The sequence below is a fragment of the Ornithorhynchus anatinus genome, chromosome 3, assembly GCF_004115215.2.
Source record: "Ornithorhynchus anatinus isolate Pmale09 chromosome 3, mOrnAna1.pri.v4, whole genome shotgun sequence".
NCBI lineage: Eukaryota > Metazoa > Chordata > Mammalia > Monotremata > Ornithorhynchidae > Ornithorhynchus > Ornithorhynchus anatinus.
The window spans coordinates 43,673,340-43,696,968 of NC_041730.1; the positions used below are offsets into that span (position 1 = coordinate 43,673,340).

A 23,629-nucleotide genomic window follows, 5' to 3' on the forward strand; every position below is an offset into this window, starting at 1 on the left:
CAGCTAGTTGAAAGAACGTCAGAGAATCAGCACTGTTGAGAAACAGGTGATATTTGACACATTGCCATGCTATCTCAGGGACTTGCTGTTTGTAGCAACAACAACAGTAATGATAATAAATGTGGTCTTCGATAAGTTCTTAACATGCGCCAGTAACTGGGGTAGATACAGGATGATCAGGTTAGAAACAGTCTCTTTCCAACATGGGGCTTGCAGTCTAATTAGGAAGGAGAACAGGCATTGAATCCTCATTTTGCTTATGAGGAAACCGAAGCACAGAGAAGTTAAACGACTCGCTCAAAATCACACAACAGGCAAGTGGCAGATCCGGGGTTAGAACCCAGGTCCTCTGACTCCCAAGACCATGCTCTTTCTACTAGGCCATGCTGCCTCTTTGTACTTTGTCACATTTCAAAAGAGAAGGCCAGACAAATAAATCCATTCCAAGACTTTTTCTTTTAACAGTGCCCAGTGCAGGCACTTCTGAACTTCTAACACTCCATTTTCACCATGTTAATCACCTAAACTGCTTGTTACTTATCCTTCTTTTTCTTTCATCCTCCTCCCTGTTTTTTCCCAGTTATCCTTATGGGTTGTTTTTCATTGCATGCATCCCTCCCAGACTTGTTCCTTTCCTTGTACTATCCTTTTAAAATGATCTGGTTAATGGTATTTAGAAATAAATGGTATTGAGGAGGGTCAAGGTTGTATGACACTATTCAAAGCAGCACCTCCACTCTGTACCCCATTGAAAATGTGAGTTAAATCTGACTTCATAGGGTGCATGAGAGAAAGAGAGAGAAAGAGAGTGTGTGTGTGTGTGTGTGGTATGTGTGAGACTATAATCTCTTTGTAAATTTAAATGCATGTATGAGGGGTATGACTAAAATGGGGTTATGCATGGGTGTTTCCAAATTTAATTTGTGTAATGATATTTGGACATAGAGAGCTTGAGTTTCCAGCGGGATAGCCTCAAAGTGGTGTCTTAGAGTCAGGAGGAAATGCAAGGTTGTAGTGGAGATGTGAGTGCTGTACTAGCAAGATAGATGTGGGAGACATCCACTTCGATGTGCTGGTTAAGTCTCCAGAGTGCATAAACTCGCTAAAGGAGTGACGGTAGGTGCGAAGAGACACCCATAGTTAAGGGGTGAGAGGGAGATGAAGGGCCTGCCTAAATCTAAGAAGGAGTGGCCAGAGAGATGAAAAGAGAACTGTGTCAATAAAATCAGTGTTCATATTTCCAGAAGAGAGTGGCCTTAGTGTCCAATGTGGCTGAGAGTTTAAAAGGATGAGGATAAAACCAAGTCCGTTAGATTTGGCAGTGAAGAGGCCATCTGTCATCTTGGAAAGATCAGTCTCAGTAGAGTAAAGAGGGATGATATCTGATTTTGAAGGGTCAAGAAAAGAGTTGGTGGAGAGGAGGTAGAGACAGCAGGTGTATACAGTCTTTAGAGGAGTTTGGGCAGCAAATAGAGTGATGACAGGAAGATGCAGTGGAATCCAGAGAGGGGTTTTTTTAGTATCTGGGGAGGAGAAATAGGCCGATTTGAAGGTGGAGGGGAAAGAAGCAGGTCAGGGAAGGAAGAAAAGTAGACACCAATGATTTTAGGAAATAGAGGAAGGGGTCAGATTCATACAAAATATGATTAGAATTAATCAATTGTATTTATTGAGCTCTTACTGTCAGACAGTGGTTTTTATTGAGTGCTTACTGTATGCTGAGCACTGTACTAAGTGCTTGGGGAGAATACAATATAACAACAGATATATTCCCTGGCCACAACAAGCTGCAGAGCACTAGTACTAAGCACTTGAGAGAGTAGAATGTAACAGAGTTGATAGACATGTTCCCTGCCCACAGAGAGCGCCCATTGCTTTCTGGTTGTCCCTTAATCAAAGGACAGGTGACAATAGGGAAAGGTCCAAACATTAGTTTGACAAAATTAATGCGTTCATATGTTTTATTTCTATCAATCAGTGGTATTTATTGAGTGCAGAATACTCTACTAACCCCTTGGGAGAGTCCAGTACAACAGGGCTGGTAGATATGATCTCTGTCCACAAGGATCATATTGTCTGCAGGAGAAGACAAATATTACAGTAAATTACGAGTGTATGCGTAAGTCCTGATGGCAGAGTGGATATCGAGTGCTTAAAGGATACCAAAGTGCATAAATGACCCTGAAGGGAGTGCAAATAAGGGAAAGAAGGGCTTAGTCCTGGAAGTCCTCTTGGAGAAGATACGATTGTAGGATGGCTCTGAAGGTGGGGTCTATCAAACGTGAAGGGGGAAGGAATTCCAGAACAGAAGGAGGATGGGGGTGAGGGATTGGCGACGAGGTAGACGAGATCGAGTTACAGTGGGTAGGTTGGCATTAGAGGAGTGAAGTTAGTGGGTTGTAGTAAGAGATCAATGAGGTAGGAGGGGAATAACTCTAGGAGAGTAAGAGTGAGTGCTTTAAAGCTGTGGAAAGGAGTTTCCGTTTGTTGTGGAGGTAAAATGGCAACCATTGGAGGCTTTTGAGGAGTAGTGGGACAACCTGATTGCTTTGTATCTACCCTAGTACTTGGAATAGTGCTTGGCACATAGTAAATGCTTAACAAATACCTTCATTGCTATTATTATTACATGTTCATATTCAATTGTATATGAAATCATTTATTCAGAAAGTTCACCCTGATTCATTTGTTCTACTTCCAGTATGTCTTTCATCCTACTCCCAGTGTTTGTAAATCATTTTTGTCTGTCAGTCTCCTTCATTTGTAAGTGCCTGGAGGGCACTGATTGTATATCTTGTTTGTATTGTACTGCTCTAAACGACTTAATACAGAACTTCCCACTCAGGCATTCAGTAAATACCATTGATATTAGTCTTTTGGAACCAAGATTGTGACTTTCAGTGAGCTGGCGTTGATATAGACATGTGAGTTTTGAATTAATTTGATTTTCAATTTTAAATGTTGCAGGTGTTAGTATTCAGTGATTAGCACATGCATATATACATAGTTATATATCATATCTTGTGGAAAGAAAGATTGTAATCTTGAATTTTTGGTCACATAGCTTCTTGAAATGTAATATTTAAGAGATAAATAAGGGTGGTTTTTAGACCAATTTGATTTTGATAGTTTCTGGAACAGTTTGAACTCATTCATTTTTGGAAATCATCTGGTTTAAATTTTGATAAATGAAGCACTTTGTTTAGCAGCAGCCCGGACCAAAAGAGTTTGCTTTTAAGATTTCTTGGTAGGCAAGTATATTGGAAAGCTAGAGAAAATTTTCATTTAAGACCGATTTTCTAAAGATGAAGTTAAAAATATTTCTGAACATTTCACTGAAAGGTTAAATTTTGTGATCATTAGATCAGCTACAGCTATTTCATATAAGTTGCTTACCTCACATGTACTTTCTTCTTTGACAGAATATTTTAAGGTAGTGCTTGAGGTAAAAATTGTATCTAATTCTCCTGGGCCCAGGGTTACTGATGGCAAATTAGGCATTCGGAGAGGATCATTATTTCTTTCTGCTGTCAGGGAGTCTTTTAGTACATTGCAGCAATATATGTACAATGTCTGATACCTAATCTTCAGATCGGTGAAACTTGGATTCACCACAGACGCCAGTGAACTTCTTAGAACCGTGTCATTTTTGCCACCTACATATCATACTTAAGTTTCATGTGGCAAACAGTGAGAGCCATTGGAGGCATTCTACCAGTCTATCAATATTGAAGCCATTTTTATCGTATCACACTTTCAGGGAATGGGCTGAATGAGTAGAAGATATGTGAGGTAAAATACCCAAATAATTGGGATATGATGAGTTGAAGTGTGGGATCCATAAGTAAGCAGAAGAAACATTTTAGGGGCATGATAAAACAAACCTCAGACAATGTGGCACATTTGTGGATAACAGACAGACTAACCTGTCCTGAAGCAATCAGAAATAGGATGGCTAACGTTAAAAAAAAAATTGGGACATCAGGAGATTGAGTTGAAAATGGTTCCAAGCTTCTAGCAAATATAAAGTGCAGCAAGGCTCAGTCTTTACGTGCACACAGTGGGGAAAGAATTAGAGAAGCAGCATGGCCTAGTGAAAGAGCTGGGGTCAGGAGATCTGACTAATCCTGGCTCCACTACTTGCCTGCTCTGTGACCTTGGACAAGTCACTTAACTTCTCTGTGTCTCCATTTTCTCATCGGGAAAAGGGGGATTAAATACCTGTACTCCCTCTTCGACTGTGAGCCCAATGTAGGCCAGAGACTGTCTGATCTGATTGCACTGTATCTGTCCCAGTGCTTAGCAAAGTGCTTGCCACATAGAAAACACTTAATAAGTGGCACAGTTTTCATTATTGTTGTCCAACATCTTACTGTCACTGAAGTCATTTGATGACAGTAAGCACTCAATAAATATGACTGAATAAATGAATTACATAATTGATATTAAAATTTTATCTTTCAACCCCAAAAAACAGCTGAATGCATTAAATGGGCCCTAATGATTCAAAGGAAATGCCCCTCTCAAAGAGCCTGATGCACAGCTTGAAATAAACTAAACACTAGGAGAATTGAGCTCACTTAAAATTACATGAAAAGGTAGTATAAAATTTAGAACACAATATGAAAGAGGAATCAAAATATCATAATAGTCAACAAATTTCATTGTTTAACAGGTGTTTAACATTGTTTAGTTGCCATTGTTTTTATGAGTTGTTCTTCCCCTTGACTCTATTTATTGCCATTGTTCTTGTCTGCCCGTCTCCCCCGATTAGACTGTAAGCCCGTCAAATGGCAGAGACTGTCTCTATCTGTTGCCGACTTGTACATTCCAAGCGCTTAGTACAGTGCTCTGCACATACTAAGCGCTCAATAAATACTATTGAATGAATGAATGAAAGGTGGGTAGTAAGGGATTGAGAGGGTAGCTTGGCAGGAAAAGTGTTGAATACGTAACTTTGGAGGATTCTACAGAAGTGAAATTTGCTCCTCTGATGGATAACTTTGTCCTCTTTTGGGGTCCGGTTTCCGTATTTGTGAAATGTGTGTTTCTATCCAGCTACTACACATTATCTTCAAAGAATCGCCACAGGAAATTGGCTCTGGTCCAGAGTATCCTGCTTTCTATAACCTATCGGTCCTTATGAGTAGAGATTTACTAGCTTAAATGCCTGAGGTGGGAAAGAGGATAATGCAAACGGTGGAGAATTAATAACAAGGTAGGCCCTTTTGGAAGATGCATTGTCTCAGGACACTGGGATATTATAATAGTACTAATAATGATAATGATGGTATTTGTTAAGCACTTACAATGTGCCAGCACTGTACTAAGCAGTTCGGTGGATAAAGGCAAATGGAGTTGGACAGAGTCACTGTCCCATGTGGGACTCACAGTCCCAATCCCCATTTTACAGATGAGGTAACTGAGGCCCAGAGCCGCGAAGTGACTTGCCCAGTGTCACACAGCAAACCAGGCGCAGAGCCGGAACTAGAACCCACGACCTTCTGACTCCCAGGCCTGTGTGGTATCCACTACATCATGACTGTACACTTCAGAAGTACTACGAATACTACTTTAGGATTTTAACCTTCGCTTAGGAGAGAAAATGCCGGGAGCAGGAGATCCCATCGGTCCCCTTCCCTAAAAGCCTGGAGCACAGGAGGAAAACTGCCCAGCCCCAATGGAACATTCCATCTGCCTCAGATCTGGCCTGGTAAGGGCAAAGAGACAGTAGCGACATGAAGCTACCTCACCCTTTAAAATACTGGGAAAGCAGTGGTTGTGTCAGCATCTGTGACTCTTGGTCTCTGAGCCGCAAGGAACCCGACACTCTGCTCTGTTGCTCTGTCCCTATCACTCTCTCAAGCACCCTGTCACTGTCCTTGTCTTTTATGTTGTTTTTGTGTCTTTATTGTTTCATCTTTCCTTATGTTTCTGTCACCAACACCTTTTACTCTTAGCTTGTGAGCTCCTTTGGGGGCCAGAGACCATATGTAATTCTCACCCTTGTGTTATTTCCCATAGCGTAATGCAGTGCTCTACACCCAATACGTACTTAATATTAAGTTTTTATAAGTGCTTGTTAAGCACTTACTATGTGTCAGACACGGTACTAAGCACTGGGGTAGATGCAAGCTAATCAGATTGGACACAGTCCATGTCCCACATGGGATTCACAGTCTTAATTCCCATTTTACAGAGGAGGTAACTGAGTCACAGAGGAAGTGAAGTGATTTGGTCAAGATCACACAGCAGACAAGTGGCAGGGGCAGGATTAGAACTCAAGTCCTTCTGACTCCCAGGCCCATGATCTTTCCATTAGGCCATGTTGTCTCTCTGAATGGCCTAGTGCTAGATTCAGGAGTACTGAATCTTGTCCCATACAATTCTATTGAGAAAATAATTGAAACAACTATTCCTGGATTCTCCCTGACTTTAAATGTAGGATAGACTTAGGAGATCAATCAAATGCCACTGATTGATTGATTGAGTTGTGTGAACAAGCATCCATGAATGAGCAAGGAGTAAATAAGAAAGGGGAGCTCTCTGGACACCTCAGCTTTTGAATTGGAATTTGAGGATTGGAGCCATGAATTCTGTCACCATCACATTTCGGTCAGTCAGTCTATTGTATTTATTGAGCGCTTACTGTGTGTGGAGCACTGTAGTAAGTGCTTGAGAGAGTACAGTGTAACAATAGAAAAGTCACATTCCCTGCCCACAACGAGCTTACAGTCTAGAGGTCAGCCAGAATCAACCAAACCCCAAAGCATAGGAACATTTCAGGGAAGGAGCTGGGGGATAGCAGCTCCATCAGCAGCAGCAGCATTCTCAGATTTGGGGAATTTTGGTGGACATTTTCAGAAATTTGGAGTTTTGTGCTGATCATAAAAGTGCTGGTTAGATGATAATCCTACTCTTAGGAGGCATTCAATTTTTTTTTTCTGGTTGGAATTTGTTGAGCTCTAAGATTTCCAGCAAGGATCTTCTGGAATCTGTAAAGCGTTCATAGATATCTCACGGTCTCCTTGTTCATGCTAGTCAGATTTCCCACACTCTCTTCCTCCATGGTCAAGGGTAAAGTCAGAGTCCTCTGGGGAAGTCCCCCGAATCTCACATTGGAAAACGGTGTTGGAGAGAGTTGTTTGGTGCTACCTCTGTGAGGACCTTTTCTGAGGCTGTTTTATATGCCACATTTAAAATCGCGTGTCATCAAGTGCTTTAACTTCAGTCTGTTATCCCCACACTCCCCAATTTGTAGTTGAAACATAACACTTTCATTCATTCATTCAATAGTATTTATTGAGCGCTTACTATGTGCAGAGCACTGTACTAAGCGCTTGGGATGAACAAGTCGGCAACAGATAGAGACAGTCCCTGCCGTTTGACGGGCTTACGGTCTAATCCGGGGAGACGGACAGACAAGAACAATGGCAATAAACAGCGTCAAGGGGAAGAACATCTCGTAAAAACAATGGCAACTAAATAGAATCAAGGCGATGTACAATTCATTAACAAAAATAGGGTAACGAAAATATATACAGTTGAGCGGACGAGTACAGTGCTGTGGGGATGGGAAGGGAGAGGTGGAGGAGCAGAGGGAAAAGGGGAAAATGAGGCTTTAGCTGCGAAGAGGTAAAGGGGGGATGGCAGAGGGAGTAGAGGGGGAAGAGGAGCTCAGTCTGGGAAGGCCTCTTGGAGGAGGTGATTTTTAAGTAAGGTTTTGAAGAGGGAAAGAGAATCAGTTTGGCGGAGGTGAGGAGGGAGGGCGTTCCAGGACCGCGGGAGGACGTGACCCGGGGGTCGACGGCGGGATAGGCGAGACCGAGGGACGGTGAGGAGGTGGGTGGCAGAGGAGCGGAGCGTGCGGGGTGGGCGGTAGAAAGAGAGAAGGGAGGAGAGGTAGGAAGGGGCAAGGTGATGGAGAGCCTTGAAGCCTAGAGTGAGGAGTTTTTGTTTGGAGCGGAGGTCGATAGGCAACCACTGGAGTTGTTTAAGAAGGGGAGTGACATGCCCAGATCGTTTCTGTGGGAAGATGAGCCGGGCGGCGGAGTGAAGAATAGACCGGAGCGGGGCGAGAGAGGAGGAAGGGAGGTCAGAGAGAAGGCTGACACAGTAGTCTAGCCGGGATATAACGAGAGCCCGTAACAGTAAGGTAGCCGTTTGGGTGGAGAGGAAAGGGCGGATCTTGGCGATATTGTAGAGGTGAAACCGGCAGGTCTTGGTAACGGATAGGATGTGTGGGGTGAACGAGAGGGACGAGTCAAGGATGACACCGAGATTGCGGGCCCGAGAGACGGGAAGGATGGTCGTGCCATCCACGGTGATAGAGAAGTCTGGGAGAGGACCGGGTTTGGGAGGGAAGATGAGGAGCTCAGTCTCGCTCATGTTGAGTTTTAGGTGGCGGGCCGACATCCAGGTGGAGACGTCCCGGAGGCAGGAGGAGATGCGAGCCTGAAGGGAGGGGGAGAGGACAGGGGCGGAGATGTAGATCTGCGTGTCATCTGCGTAGAGATGGTAGTCAAAGCCGTGAGAGCGGATGAGTCCACCGAGGGAGTGAGTGTAAATGGAGAACAGAAGAGGGCCAAGAACTGACCCTTGAGGAACTCCAACAGTTAAAGGATGGGAGGGGGAGGAGGCTCCAGCGAAGGAGACCGAGAATGACCAGCCAGAGAGGTAAGAGGAGAACCGGGAGAGGACAGAGTCCGTGAAGCTAAGGTGAGATAAGGTATGGAGGAGGAGGGGATGGTCGACAGTGTCAAAGGCAGCAAAGAGGTCAAGGAGGATCAGAATGGAGTAGGAGCCATTGAATTTGGCAAGAAGGAGGTCACGGGTGACCTTAGAGAGAGCAGTCTCGGTAGAGTGGAGGGGACGGAAGCCAGATCGGAGGGGGTCTAGGAGAGAATGGGAGTTAAGGAATTCTAAGCATCGATTGTAGACGACTCGTTCTAGGATTTTGGAAAGGAAGGGTAGTAGGGAGATAGGACGATAACTGGAGGGGGAAGTGGGGTCAAGAGCGGGTTTTTTTAGGATGGGGGAGACGTGGGCATGTTTGAAGGCAGAGGGGAAGGAGCCCTTGGAGATTGAGTGGTTAAAAATAGAAGTTAAGGAAGGTAGGAGGGCAGGGGCGATGGTTTTAAGAAGTTGAGAGGGAATGGGGTCCGAGGCGCAGGTGGAGGGGGTGGCACTTGCGAGGAGGGAGGAGATCTCCTCTGAGGATACTGCAGGGAAGGATGGGAAAGTAGGGGAGGGGGTTGGTGGGGAGGAGGGGAGAGGCGGAGGGGTGGCTTTGGGGAGCTCAGACCTGATCGTGTTGATTTTCGTGAGGAAATAGGTGGCCAGATAATTGGGGGTGAGAGATGGGGGAGGGGGAGGAACAGGGGGCCTAAGGAGAGAGTTAAAGGTCCGGAACAATCGGCGGGGGTGACGGGCATGGGTGTCGATGAGGGAGGAGAAGAAGCTTTGCCTGGCGGAGGAGAGGGCAGAGTTAAGGCAGGAAAGGGTAAATTTGAAGTGTGTGAGGTCGGCTTGGTGCTTGGACTCAATCACAAATAGATTCTATCTCACTGAAAAGAAAGATGGTGGAATTTCTGATGTGTGGACAAACGGGCCTTGCTTGTAGGGTTTGTTTTTTTTTAAGATCATCGATATGAAGACACTTGCATTTAAAAATGGATAAAATCTTTGGCACATCAGCATCTCATATGTTTGTACGTAAAGTGTCTTTTGCTTTAGACTACCCACTTTACCGAGTTACTTTTGTATCTTATGAGCATGGTAACTGAAATTCCAAATCCCCAAATAATTGAGAAAACAGAAGCAAACATCCCCATAGGCCCTGATTGAGTAGTTTCTAGTTGAAGATTTTGATTTATTTTTTAAGATTTTCTTCTTTTAACTTTTCATTTCAGGCCAATTAAGAATTAATTTAAAACCCAATTGATGGAGTGGAGACACTGATCTCTTAGTGCAGTCTTAAAATGTAATCGTCATTTTAGCAGGTTAAACTATCCTGTTGTTTGTTCTGCTTTGCACAAACAGACTTTTTATACTGCTGAGGGTTTTTCCCTGTCAATGCATATACTTGTGTATTTTTGCATGCCTTTACTTTGATTTCCTCAATCTGCAGTTTGGTCGTTTCCAGTCTTCAGATATATCTGGTATCTGGTCATTGTGCTAAAACTCAAAAAAGGTGATTGTACTTGACTTCTCACTAAGTACTCGGATTTTCTCACCTATTATGATGTCGGCTGCATTTTTGAATTAAAGTCTCAAATTAAATAACAGTATTTTCTGCTGGCTTTTATTTTAGTTCATGCATTTAAAAACTGAAATTCAGATAAAAAGGTAGTTCCCAAATAAATTCAGTATATTATTTATGAGTGGAGCAACACATTAGCATTGAGTTCACAATAGATCATATCGCTTTTATTCCGTCTTACAAGCTTAGCAGCACAAACAGAATAATCAACATATTATTTGGCTGTCATCTGCTGAACAGAAACCAGAGATCACAAGGAGGTTTTTCCCTAGCTGTGGTGATGGCCTTTTTGTTCCAAGCCCCCATCTGGGAGGGCCATGGTGTGTTATCATATGGAACGCGGGGTTTTCTGTAATCTGCTTAGCTGCACTGCAGTTTGAATCTTCATTCCATGTTTGTGTAATTTATAATTTTAATGAGACCATGGCTCTTGTGGGCTTTGAAATATATTAAAAGCTCTTTTGTGCATATGCTTTTGTTCTTGCTTAATAGGCTCAGTGTATTTAAAACTGATGAATTTTTATTCATGGATTTGGATGTCTGGGGATTAACTTAGACTGAATATCGTTGCACTCATCTACTGATGTTTAGAAACTTTCTTTAATACTTGTATCCATATGAGGGGAATCTATTTTTGAATTTTGATATAATTGAAGATAATGCATTTGCCATGAGGTGACAGTATTGATTGAAATTATGCTCTGTGCAAAATTCAGAATTTACATTGGTCTTAAACATTTTGAACAACTCTCACTAAAGACAAATTACGAAGAGGTAGACATTGAATGGGTCAATGCTTATGTAAACTCCATAAGTTTATTTTCAAAGCATACCAGTTGCAAGTGGAGAGGCAGACTATGGGATTTATAAATAGTATCGGTATATTTCATCTGTCCAGGTTCACGTAGCTCATCCAAAAACCAATTCCACATCTTAAAAAAGGGAGATATTTAATTTTAATCTGTGAGGTATGTCCTTTGCTTACAAAATAATTATATTAAAAAATTTACCCAGAGTTAGGGCGAACAGTAGAAAGCAACTAGGAGAAACCATCTGGATTGCCTTCTAGAGTCCTGTCCTTTTTTTTTTTTCTTAAAATGCTAAAATTTCCTTTTTCTGACTCTTCCCTGTATCCTTGTTTATGATGTGTTTATAAAATTGGAATTTATTGATATTTGCAATAAAGAAAACTCTTGCTGACCATCAAGGCCGCTATTATTTTGGCATGGTTAAGAAATTAATATTAATGATAATTTTGATATTTATTAAACCTTTATTATGTGCACTGTACTGAGAACTGGGGCTGATATAAAATTATCCGGCCAGGTACTGTCCCTGTCCCACATGGGGCTGACAGTCTAAATAGGCAGGAGAACTACTAATATGGATCCATTTTAGGAAAAAGTTGTACTTTTGCTATTAAGCAGTTTAACGTTTCGAGGGTGTGAAATTACAAACAAGCAAACAAACAAAGCACAAGCAAACACTTGTGCTTTGGAATCTTTTTAAGAAATCCTAGATCCTAAATTAGTTTACTGATTTGGGGAGCTGCTACGATGTCAATCTAGGCCACCGTCTACATCGGCTAAAGGTTTAGGAGCACTGTACAGTAATGTTCCTTTTTGTGTGGGTGACCAACCACATTTATAGGGTTTTTTCTCTAAGTAAAATAATAATCTGCTATTCACCATATTTGCCAGACTTGGTGCCAGGATTAGGATTCTTAAATTAGTGTTTTGTCTTCTTTTGTAATCGTGAACTTCAATTTTACAGCTACCTGGGGTAGTTTAGTGTGGGGTTAACTATTTGGTCTGGATTTTTTGTAAATATAACATTGTGGCATATTGTATTCATTTAAAAGAAAAGCTTGTGATTTTTATTTTTCCCCATTTTTAAAGTATTTTATTTGTTTTTATTCTAAAACCTTGTGTTATTTGTGGCCTATTTTCATCAAAGAGGAGCTATATAGAGTTCATTGTTCTTAATCCTATTTTAATATTATTATAGATTTTTGGAGGAAATGGATCAAATGACCCCAGTTAAAAGTGGCCCATTTCAAGTGAAAGGGCAAGCCTTTTCTATTTGTTTAGTACAGCTCAGTAACAGCCTGAACAAAATCATATATAGACTTATAGTTTGGATCCATATATGCAAAAATTTTATTTTAGTGCACGTATTTCCAGCATTCAGCATCATTCTGAACTCAATGGTATTTGGCTTTATTAGTTGATAATGAACAGCAGTATGTTTTTGGTAATTATTGAATGCAGATTGCTAGTTCAGCGTGCCAATGAAGTACGAAGTTTAAGGGTCACATTTGTCTATTAAATCTGACTCTGTAATATGTGGCAATCCTGGAATTTTAAGGGCAGGTGAGATTTTTAGTTTTCTGAAAAATAAATGCACCAGCCCTATGTCTTAAAATGTGGCTGACAGTTCAGATCCACAGCTTTAGTGTTGAGGAACTCAGACAATTTTTAGAAATTCAACCAGTGAATTGTACCATGTTAGGTGAGGGGGAGGAGACGTTGTTGTTGGATCTTTGCAATCAATTTATGCCCTGAAGCATGAGATTTTTCCCAGGTAGCTTGACAATTTATTTTCCAACCATTCGTCTCACAGTTTAGTTTTTTTTCCTGGCAAAATAATTAAAAATCTATAGTGTCTGTATGTACTGCATACCCAAATTTGTTAGCTATTGTGAGGTTTTTATTTTCATTCTTACGAATGGTATATGTTTTTCCTCTTGCTAAAGAAGAGGCCTGACAGGGAAGAATACTGCTTCAAGCACAGGACCTGGGATCGAATCCTAATTTGCCAGTGAATGTATAGGCAAGTTTCTTCCCCTCGCAGCATTTCCATTTCTTCATTTACAGAGAAAAAATAAGGACCCCTGACTCCTACATGCCTTTTGGATATTGAATGGATTGTTGATGATGGATATGGTATTTAGCCCTTGTCGAAGGAAAGATACTGTTTAAATCATATATGCTGATAGTGTTTTCTTTATTAGTTTCCGAGGCACCAAGAATTCTCTAAACTGCATTCTAGTGTGTACTGTAATAATATTCTCATATATAGTAATGATTATCACAGTGATAAATACTTCAGGGATAGCAAAGCAAGTGAGAGTTTTAGAAAGTAACTCTTCCTGATTTGGATTTACTATTTGGTTTCAAGTACAGTCTGTACATGAATAGTGTACAGACAATCAGTGGTGTTTATTGACCTCTATACTGTGTGTAAAGCACTGTACTAAGCGCTTGAGAAAGTACAGTACAACAAATTTGGTACAGCAGTTTAACCTTGATCAGTGAAACTGTAGTTGAGGAAAAAGACGAAAAGTACTTTCCACTGAACTACAGTTGATCCTCATCCTCAGTTAGGACTTAGCTGATAGAGAAGACCTGAAGGCTAGAAGCATTTTATAACATTTTATGGTTTTCTCTAAAATTCATATAGTTTGGTGGTAATCCATACAGTTGGATGCACGTGTAGTCAATGTTTTTTCACTTAATCACATTTTAATCTACTATTCCATGTGACTATTGTCTTTAAAGTGTTGGCACAAAACGTTAAACTATCCTTTAAACAATGCCACTAGTTCCAGGCAGATGATAAATCCTTCCATTGATTTCCTAATTTTATTATGTACACAGTCAATTGTAATCCAAGATTACAGCAAACAAGATGTTAATTTCTAGACATAATCTATGTACGTTTCAATTACAGAGCCTGATTGTTATAGAAGCCCAGAATAAAAAGGGAATAACATTTGTGCTATTCTCACAGGAGCTGTCAATAAAAGATGTAATAGGGGATTTAGGAATCTGGAAATGGCCAACTAATTTATGTGAATCTATTTTATTTCAACTAGAAAGACCGAGCTCTGTTTCGTCTGCACTGCATATTGTAGAGCACAGGCTGGCTATAGAAAACCAGGCGGCTGCATATGGATTGTCCCTTGATATCATTCACTTGCTGTGTAATCTTATTATGCAAAGTTCTAATCTTCACCTAGAATGAATGCCTCTGGGTCAGAATATAGTCATATCAGGGTTTTTGAGGTCATGTTTTGTGATCCTTAGTTTATTCTTCTAAGTAGGGCTGGGATTTAAAGGGTATTCCCCAGACACTAGCAGAGATAGACAGTAGAACCTGCTGCCTTTTGGGAAGACAAGACCAACATGAGGTCTCTGGTAGGATTAAACTTGATTTGTAGCTGTAGGATTTTTTAACAGATGTATTATTGGACAGGGAATAGGGGGCCACCAGCACAGCGAAATTGGATCACGATTGGCATTCTCCGGGAGTCCGCTGGCTGCTAAAACAGCAGCTGCATGTGGATTTGACTTCTTTCAGGTGAAGCGACTTCCAGTCATTTGGAAAGGATGGGATGAAAAGGAACCTCGGTGATAATTTTGATGTCTGCAAGATTTAGTACCAGTGTAATGGGATTATCGGTAACACCTTCACTGCAGAAAAAACCACCTGGCGCTATAACTGGCAGCAACTGAGAACTAATCCTTTCCCATCTCTTGGATGTCATTCATGAAGCTCAAAGCGATTTCTACCCTGCTAGCTGTGATTAATTTTATAAACCAAAGGGGAAAAAAAATAGGTTATAAAGGCACAGACTCTGAAAAAAATAATCGGGGGAAGATGTGACTGTTGCATTCTCATTGTTTCAGGCTGTAAACTGTTCATGTTTAAAAAGTAATTCTAAACTCTTCTCGTGTGTAAAAAGGGTTTTTCTCAAACTTAGATATTCAATTGTAAATTGAGGGAAAGTTTTAAATGAACTTAGATCGGTTTTTCTGATAGATGCGCTCAGGCTGTTAAAAATTATTAAAGATGCTTATAACTCAGTTTTTTTTATCATGCGCAACACGGCGTTTTGAAGAATCTCTTACACCTCACTGTGGAGAAGACTGTCTAGTACTGTGAACTTCAGTGTATAAATAGCATGAGATCTGAAAATACCTAGCCACTTGTCTTTTTCGATAATTAATTGAAGTGTCAACTGGACCTTAAGGTTGACTTAAAAGATCTTTTTTGGGAGATGGAAATTGCAGTCTCTTTTAAGAGGCATACATGCAATAAAACATCTTAAGATTTATTTTAATAAGTCAGTGATCATTCTGGGTAGTTTTTATCATGTACCGGATATTCCTATGGAATTTAACAGTTCCTTCTGATGGCAAACTTTGCATATTTTTGAGGTATTTAAGTGTCCTTTGACATTCAAACGCTTAGTCCAGTGCTCTGCACACAATTAATACTCAGATAATAATTATGATGATTATGGTATTTGCTAAGTAATAATAATGTTGGTATTTGTTAAGCGCTTACTATGTGCAGAGCACTGTTCTAAGCGCTGGGGTAGATACAGGGTAGTCAGGTTGTCCCATGTGAGGCTCACAGTCCTAATCCGCATTTTACAGATGAGGTAACTGAGACCCAGAGAAGTTAAGTGACTTGCCCACAGTCACAAAGCTGACAAGTGGCAGAGCTGGGATTAGAACCCAGGTCCTCTGACTCCCAAGCCTGTACTCTTTCCACTGAGCCATGCTGCTTCCCCGACTTACTGTGTATTAAGCACTATGTATTAAGCATAGTACTTACTGTGTGTTAAGCACTGTTCCAAGCACTGGGGTAGATACAGGTTAATCAGGTTGAATTCACTCCCTATCCCACATAGGACTCACAGTCTGAGTAGGAGAGAGAAGAGGGTGCCATCGACTGATTCTTTTACAATACAGAATTAACTGAAATCAGAAAATGAATAGAAATTATCCCATCAGTCACCCAAGAGTACAGAACATAAATGGATTTTTCGAGTCTTGGTAATTGATTTTAATGTATGTTTCCCCATGTAAACCGTAAGCCGCGTTCATAATGATATTTATTAAGTGCTTACTTTAATCTAAGCACTGTATTATGCGTTGGGTTAGATACAAGATAATCAGGTTGGATGTACTTCCTGTCTCACGTGTAGCTCACAGTCTAACTAGGAGGGATTAGAATTTAATCCCCATGTTACAGATGAGAAAACGGGCTCAGAGAAGTTAAGCGACCAGCCCAAGATCACACAGTGAAGTGGCAGAGCTGCAGTGAGATCCCAGGTCCTCTGATTCCCAGGCCCGTGCTCTTTCCACTCAGGCAGGGGGTGTGGCTACCAACTCTTTTTTAATGGTGTTTGTTAAGCTCTTACTATGTGCCAGGCACTGTACTACGTGCAGGGGTATTCACAAGCTGTTCAGGTTGGACACGGTCCATGTCCCACATGGGACTCCCAGTCATGATCCTCATTTTCCAGATGAGGAAACTGAGGCACGGGCAAGTTAAATGACTTGCCCAGGGTCACACAACCAACAAGTCCGAAGTTGGGATTCAAACCCACGACTTCAGACTCCTAAGCCCGTTCTTTTTCCACTGAGCCACGCTGTTTCTCTAATTGTTCATCGTGTCCTAATCACTGAGGTGGTTATAAGGTTATGAGACAGGGTACCATCCCTGTCCCACACTAGGCTCACAATCTACCTTATTCCCATTTTACAGGTAAGGAAACTGAGTCCCAGAGAGGTTAAGTTTCATCCACAGCATCACCCAAGAGCCAGTGGTAGAGTTGGGACTTGAGTCTTCTGAGTCCCAGGAGACTGTATTCTGTCTACTCGGCCATGGTGTTGATTCCTCTTAGATCACTTTCAGTGCTTTTCCCCAAAGTACTAAAATTCTAATTTCGTTTGCTTTTAGTGGGTACTAGATTTATGAATGATTTGTGGGGTTTTTTTCAATCATGAGTTATTTTAGGAATGAAACATTATTGATCATTATACGTGTATATATATATATATATATATATATATATATATATACTTTTAGCCAGCATTGGCTGGCTCAGAGCTGTGCTTAGATGGTAGCTTATAATTCTACGTAATTCTACATTTGGGGAAGCAGCGTGGCTCAGTGGAAAAGAGGTCTTGAGTTCGACTCCAGGCTCCGCCACTTGTCAGCTGTGTGACTGTGGGCAAGTCACTTCACTTCTCTGTGCCTCAGTTACCTCATCTGTAAAATGGGGATTAACTGTGAGCCTCACGTGGGACAACCTGATTACCCTGTATCTATCCCAGCGCTTAGAACAGTGCTCTGCACATAGTAAGCGCTTAACAAATACCAACATTATTATTACATGTAGTTGGGGATACTGTAGATAGATGAGAAGTGAGGATAATAGGGTTAGCTTCTAGCAATACAGAGGAATCCTTTAAGGTAAAACTGCATGGGTGAAGAGCCTGGATTCTGGTCCAAGCCTAGCCCTCAACTTGAAATCCTACAGGACCTGCCCTCACTTCTAGAATGGGGACAGTACAAAGCACTTCTTCTGTGGGGTCGTGGTAGGCTGTTGAGGCTTGTAGTGAAGGGGAGCATATCGCAGTTTGTAAGCACGAGGAATTCTCCAGACTTGAGCAGTTGTGGACGTGGGCCTGGCTTGCCAGAAGTCACCATTAATCCTGTGAAATGTTACCTCATATGTAAAATGGAGATGAAGACTGTGAGCCCTACGTGGGACAACCTGATGACCCTGTATCTCCTCTAGCGCTTAGAACAGTGATTGGCACATAGCGCTTAATAAATACCAACATTATTATTATTAAAAAGGAAATATACATATGCTATGTTTACATGTATATATATAAAACACTTCATATTTTTCCTTTTCATTGTTCAGATAAAGGACGAATTTATTTTAATTCTCTCTTTTCGGTAGCAATAATAATAGTAGTAATAGCATTTATTAAGTGTCCACGGGATACAATGCACTGTACCAATCAGTTGGTAAGTACAAAATGAGGAAGGGAAGGATGGTCTCTAGGACGGTCAAGGTAAAGGAAAAAGTGAGCAGGGAACTCTTGCGTCTCCAAAGAGGCTAATGGCTGAAAGAGAATTCAGATGAGCACCTTCTCTATCACCTCTTTCTAGATGGGAGTGGAAGGGAAACAGTACTTTAAAGCTCTAGGGAAGGAGAGTCCATAACTTCCTCCTCTGCCTCTCGCCTCACAGCCATTCCTCATGTGTCTGTCTCCAGTTCCCTTGCCCCTACTTATATTATTATCATAATAATAATAATCGTGGCATTTGTTTTTACTGTGTGTAAGGCACTGTGCTAAGGACTGGGGCCGATACAAGGAAAATCGGGTTCACGTAAGGCTCACAGTCTTAATCCCGATTTTACAGATGAGGGAATCGAGGCCCAGAGAAGTGAGATGACTTGCCCCAGGTCACACAGCAGACAAATGGTGGAGCCAGGATTAGAACCCAGAACCTTCCGACTCCCAGGTCCATGCTCTATCCACTAGGCAACGTTACTTCTCATCGATTTTGAGCCCCTTGAGGGACAGGGTCCCTATCTAAGCCCTTCCATATATTCTTTCCTAGCACTTAATTCTGTGTTCTGTACGCAGTAAGTGCTTAATAAATGCTCGTAATGCTACCTATTACTACTACTAACCTTGCATTTTCCTTTGAACTTTACACTTTTCACTTTTTCTTTTGTCTCTCTTTTTGCAGTTGTAACTAGGCTTATCAAGCGTTCCTTTTTTATCCACTTTTTCAGTGTTTTGTCCTGGGACTTTCATTATATGGAATAGGAGTAGAAAATAGTTTGTCCTTTCTCTTGGAATAGGCCGGGTCTGCGTGCCCATTAGCGCAGACAGGTTAAGAATAGCTGTCTGGGAAAGGTGGTCTGCAGAATCGGGGACTGGGCCAATGACGGGTGGTAAAACCAAGACCGTTTCTCTATAAGCAAGGGGCATGTCGCCTTGTACCTTCGTCTTAGAAATATGGTTGCCTCACCATTTTATCAATTATCCCTTCTTAGAAATACACTCTTTCCCCAAGGCATCTGGGGATTAAGGTGACCAGATAGAATTTTATTTCAACATTATCCCGGTTTCCAAGACTCGAAGGCAGTACCTGAAAAAGTTCTGTGTTTCAGTATGTCTTTTTTTTTCCCCCAGGTGACCAGATGTCCCTATTTGGGCTGAATAATCCCCAAATTTCACATCTGTTGTGCTGCCCACTTGAGATTTTACTAGACACTTATATGCCTGCAAAATCCACAGTTATTCAGGACGTCGTCACCAGGTAAAATCATTTGGCTGGCTGAACTGTGTTCGCAATCAGCTGAAAGCTGGGGTGATGTAGCAAGGTGCTCCTTCATTAAGTGAGAAGAAAGGGAATGCAAGAGAGGCTGGGAAATGGGAAATGGATTGGGGCTGCCAGGGCCATGGGATTCAGACCAGGGGCTACTGCTGTTGCCCTGGAAACCAGGGTCCCGAACTAAGGCGGGGAATCTGAGAGCTGCCACCGTGACTTTAGAAATATCCACACTGGGCTCTTGATTTAGTGGCTCCGGTAGCCATAGCTCCAATCCTCACAAGCCCAACTTGCAGTTGAACTGGGGATGTGGCTGCGACAGTACATCCCAGGGTGGGTCATCCCCACTGCGACCACCTGCGTGCCTGGGGTGCTGTGGCTACTGCCAGTTAAATAGTGGCATTGGTGATGGAGGATGGCAGTGAGGGGAGGGCACTAGAACCCTCTGCCCTCATTCCTCACTCCTCTTTACTCACCATCTATTTTCTTTTCTATTCCCAGTGAATCTCTCTTGGAAATTAATAACCCATTTTTGCTAACCATCTAAGCCATCAGGTAAGACTGGTACCAAAACACTATTTTTAATACACTTCAATACCGTGTGACCAAGTGGCATCACTTTTTCATAGGAGCTTAGATCGATATTGGATGTAGGCAGATTTCTAAGTGCTTTTCAGAGCTATTTTAGCTTCTCTCTCGGTGTATTTTTGCGTTGAGCCAGATGTTTCATCCATCTTTCTATTTTGCGATGAGCAGTCTATTTTACTTTTTAAATATAACATATCTATTTTGCTCCATTCCTAGTATTTAAAGACCTATTTTGATGCTGACAACCTGTAGGCTCTTTGGTCCTGATTTTCTCTAGCTTCTAAAATTTTAGCAAAAGGAGTGAATCAGTAAATTGTGGTCAGGGTACTTAAGAAATCATGAAAAACAGAGCCTGCTCGGCAGCTTCTGATGCTCATTCTCATTTTGTTCATTCTTGAATACAGGCTACTAGTCACACATTTATTTATAAACTTTAAAAAACTCTCAGAGAATTAAAAGCGGAACACACTTACACAGATAAACCTTTAGCACCAATGAGTTGGGATTTTTTGTGAAACAGTTTTTTCATTGTTTTTTATTTACTTCCTAATAAAACTTGGAACTCGAAATTAAGTCTCCCAGACACTACTATGCTAGAGAATCAAATAACTGAAAGGGATTTTAAGCGGTAACTTCGTTCATTCCTTGATCTTCATGTAAGAATGTATCTCAACAATCTAAGGATATTTTGTGGACTCACCTTCCATGGTGATATTTAAGAGTACATCTTACATTATTTGGTCATGATGTTTTACCTTCCTTCTCCATCTCTGGGTCATGTCATTCTGCCTTGTGTTTAATGTACATGTCTGGTACTGCGATTGAAGCGGTTTTCCCTTTCTTTTCCCCTATTGAAGATAGGAAAATAATTTTCCCAAAGGTCATACTAGGTCACATCATCTTGCTAGGTAGAGTCCTCTCTTGGAAGAATGTGATAATCTTGTATGGCATGAATACTTTGGGAGAACCGAGGTAACTGCCATATGTCGGAAATAAGTTGTGCTCCCTCCTAGTGATATTTTCTCCATCCTATACAATCCTGATTCCTCAAAGATTTTATTTTTTGATATCCCTTAAAACTTGTGTGCCAAAATTAACCATAGTATTTTTGAACTGATCTGATCGGAGCTAAGTAGAGCAGGAGAATTATTTACCCAGCTCTCGTCATATCCCAGTTAATATATCCCAGAGCCATGCCGTTTCTTTTTAAAAATAGCGTGACCGCTTTATTGATCTTTTAATTCCCAGGTGGTGCATTATATTTCCCAGGAAGCAGTACTCGTATCCAAAGAGTCATTTGGCTTTTGTCTTAAACGCCTCCCTTGACTAGGTTGAATTTCATCCTGTTTTTGAATGATCATATGTTCAATTTTTGATTTCTGCCATTCAACTTGATAGATTTCCATCCATTTGTAGTGCTCTCTTTTAAAGTGAATGAGGATTTATTCAACCTATGGCTACGAAGCCAGCGTGGTGGATTTTGTCGAGTCTAAAGATATTTTCATCTTCCTGCAAAGTCTTCTCTAGCCTATCCAATTCTTGTTACCTTCTCAAGCCCACCAGTTCCCACTACTGCCTGTTCTGTTAGGCTAAGACATAGCCCTGCAGCAAAACAACTTTAAGTCCTAAATAAAGGCAAATAACTGTGAAAATCAATCCAGAAGCTAAAAGGAAGGTGGCAATTGTTTCTTAATTTATTGTTGGTATATTGCCTATTTTGGGGGGGAGGGCAGTCTCATTTCTTTTAAGCTCAGGACACATCAGAATGTGGTCATTTTATATGTCTGAATCAAGGGTATTATTTTACCTAAATCAGCATCGTTTATCAACAGTTAAATCTTTCAGCTGTTACTGATTAATTGCTCTTTTATTCAGACTTAAATTTGAAATATGATAGGAGGCTTTTGGCATGCATGGGAGTTTTGTCCTGCCAAAATGGCATGAGTACTAGATTCACAAATGGCATATTATTGACGTGTATGGTTACAATCTAAACAATAGGAAACTATCCAATATTGTGTAACAGATTTTGGTTAGAATTAATAGTAGTAGTAATATTAAGCGCTTACTGTTCAGTCAGTCAGTCGATCGTATTTATTGAGCGCTTACTGCGTGCAGAGCACTGTACTAAGTGCTTGGGAGAGAGTACAGTATAGCGGATATATTCCCTGCCCACAAGGAGCTTGAGGGGTGGACAGGTATTAATATCAATAAATAAATTACAGCTATGAGGGTAAGTGCTGTGGGGATGAATAAAGAGAGCAAGTCAGGGTGAAAATGAAAACGGGGTTTAGGGAAGACCTCTTGAAGGATGTGCCTAGAGTGTTCAGAGCATGTACTAAGTGTTGGAATGAAAAATAGTAATAATAATAGTAATGATGATGGTATTTGTTAAGCGCTTACTATGTGCCAAGCACTGTTTTAAGTACTGGGGTTGTTTCAAGGTGGGGCTCACAGTCTCAATCCCCATTTTACAGCTGAGGTAACTGAGGCACAGAGAAGTTAAGTGACTTGCCCAAGGTCACACAGCAGACAAGTGGCAGAGGCGGGATTAGAACCCACGGCCTCTGACTCCCCAGCCCGGGCTCTTGCCACGTGGCCATGCCCTGTTCCTTGGGCAGTATGCGATCTAAAAGTATGAGTGGAGAGAAGGGCCTGGAGACAAACCCTCCAAAAATGATGAAAAAATAAAACAGAACACAAAAACAAATGCCCAAAATATAAACAAAATCCTTCAGGTGCTGTGGTCAGAGGAGCAGAAATTCCGGTTCCTCCGGCTCAGAGTCCAGCCCTCCCCGATAGCCACGGGATGGTGGAAGGCAGGAGGGGATGGAATCTCCCCAGTGGTGCGCGGGAGAGCCGGTGCCAAGTCCTGGAAAGGCAGCGGGTCCTGTTGGTGGGGGCCGAGAGGTGTCAGGATCACGCAGCTGCAGCTTTCATCCCCAGCTTGCACGGAACACGTTGGAAGCAGGGAGACTTTGGTTTGTGTAACCGCATCTTTTTGGAATAAAGAAGTTCAGAAAGTTGTGGTGATCTGCCATCAATCAGTGGCAGATGACTGTACTAAGCGCTTGGGAGAGGACAGTACAACACACTTGGTGGACACGTTCCCTGCCCACAACGAACTTATAGTCTAGAGGGGGAGACAGACGTTAATATAAATGAATAATTTGTAATAAGTTTTAAAGATATGTAATAATGTTGGTATTAAGCGCTTACTATATGCAGAACACTGTTCTAAGCGCTGGTGGAGATACAGGGTAATCAGGTTGTCCCATGTGAGGCTCACAGTAATCCTCATTTTACAGATGAGGTAACTGAGGCACAGAAAAGTTAAGTGACTTGTCCACAGTCACACAGCTGACAAGTGACAGAGCCGGGAATCGAACCCATGATCTCTGACTCCGAAGCCCAGGCTCTTTCCACTGAGCCAATAAGTGCTGGGGGGTTGAGAGTGGGGTGAATATCAAATGCCCAAAGGTCACAGATCCAAGTGCAGTGTGCCATGAAATATGAATTAGTATGCTGGCGGGAAAGACATGAAATAGCAAAATTCAGAGGAAAGGACCTATGAAAGTTGGCTCCAGGGTCCAGAACTGAATGAAGTTCTCCAAAAGTTTT

At 41.6% G+C, this 23,629-nt stretch overlaps 1 protein-coding gene across 3 annotated transcripts in view; it reads left to right on the plus strand.

The window, feature by feature from the left end:
- Positions 1-23,629, plus strand: part of IMMP1L (inner mitochondrial membrane peptidase subunit 1) — a 75,634-nt gene that overhangs the window by 14,861 nt on the left and 37,144 nt on the right. For 2 of the 3 annotated variants that reach the window (XM_029061557.2, XM_029061559.2), the window contains exons 2-3: positions 19,282-19,408; positions 19,922-19,975. The gene's annotated coding sequence lies outside the window, so the exon portion shown is untranslated. The remainder of the gene's footprint in view (positions 1-19,281; positions 19,409-19,921; positions 19,976-23,629) is intronic. The other variant, XM_029061558.2, reaches the window with a different exon arrangement.